This window comes from Sinocyclocheilus rhinocerous, unplaced genomic scaffold (genome assembly GCF_001515625.1).
Source record: "Sinocyclocheilus rhinocerous isolate Xijiao unplaced genomic scaffold, SAMN03320098_v1.1 scaffold6005, whole genome shotgun sequence".
Taxonomy (NCBI): domain Eukaryota; kingdom Metazoa; phylum Chordata; class Actinopteri; order Cypriniformes; family Cyprinidae; genus Sinocyclocheilus; species Sinocyclocheilus rhinocerous.
Window position 1 is genome coordinate 8,796 of NW_015631116.1, and position 1,779 is coordinate 10,574.

Sequence of the window (1,779 nt, forward strand, 5' to 3'; positions counted from 1 at the left end):
GTTTGATCACATTCTAGGGTTATTATTATTATGCATAAAAAAAACTTTATGCAACATTGATATGAACACTGAGATAAAAAAACTAAAAAAAATTCAACCATCAAGGCATTTCAAAATTGTTACTTTTTTGTAAAATATAACATCAAATTGTTATATTAGTGCTACCAGTATTACAACATCAATATTGTAAATTTTTTGTAACATTTGAATTTTTAATTTAGTGCAATATTTTGTCATTGCAACATTTTTGTGTAATTTTCACAAGCAACTGCAATTGGATTTATATCGTAAACCTAAGTTCACTGTTATCCCACCGGTCACTATTGTGACCATCAACATGTTTACTCATTCTATGACCACACTCAACAAAACTGAATATATGTGAATTCATATATTAATACGCAATATAAATATTTTAAATTATCAAAATAAATGAGCAGCTGATTTTTGATGCAGAATTAGTCCTGGGCATATGACACCACAACTACAGGGTGCACAGTGATTTATTCTTTCGCCAAATATTTTGTTAGCTTATTAATAAGTTAAAGATAAGTATTTACATTGCAGTAACGTTAATGAACGTTAATGGAAAAAAAAAATTACAACTCTTGAATTACAAATTTAAAAGTATTTGCTCAGGCCACCCGAGCCTTAGCCAGGTGGTTGCTGGGGCTTACTCATCTATCAGCCTGCAGTGTGATTCCTGTTTGTTAACTCTTTCCCCGCCAGCATTTTTGAAAAAAGTTGCCAGCCACTGCCAGCGATTTTGATGATTTTCACTAAAATTTGATGCCTCCAGTATATTTTGCTGTATGAATATTTGAATATGCAATACATCAAAATAAATATCAGAGCCTCTACTTTTAAACAAAAAAAGTTTTATTCTAGCTTAAAGCATTCTTTTTTTATATCAACGCTTGAATATAGGTAGGTTTCATTAAAAAAAAACATTATTTTGAGCAAAAAGGTGAGAAAATCACATTCTTATCAAAAACTACATCTGGATAATATTCAGTACGATTATCAAAGCACAAATCCAGTAAATCGCTTCCATCAATACCTCCAAAGCTTGCACCGACATATACCACTTCCTGGCTCAACATTTTACTTTAACATTATGCAGTTTTCATTTATATGCTGTCTATTGCTGATGATCGCATTATTTTTCATCTTCATCTGTTTACATAAGAGATCGCTAGTTGCTCCATCCTGTTCACGTTTGTTTTTGTTCGGGAGGTTTTGTACTCGTTCAGAAGATGTGTAATAGTACCCCGAGTGAATATCAGTGAAAACATGAAAAACCATAAAAAATCGTCTTTGGCGGGGAAGCGTTAATGAAATGCATAGTGCGCGTTTCTACCTAGGTAAGTTTGAGCTATTTGCTCAGAAACACATAGTTATTTAGGTCATTAGTTAAATAAACCTAAGGGTACAGCACCCAGGTTCACATTGTTAAGCCACTAGTTAATTTATCTGGGCTCCATTAGTCCAGAAACACTTTTAACTCAGGTCACTAGTTTAAGCTATCTTGTCAACCGATCAGGTACACACAGCAATAGTTCACTTGCGTTAAGCCATTCAGCAAAGCCGGCCCAGGCTCATAGATAGCAAACACATGGTCTCACAGCTCTCCAGAGCAGCAGCAGTACATAGGTCTTGGCAAAAGATCTGCTTGTTCTGGGGGGGGGTTATCTTTTATATTCCTTCTGCCTTATAGGGATGATTTTAAGCATATTATTGTATAGCAGCAGCATACATATTTAATTGTTTTGTTTTCTT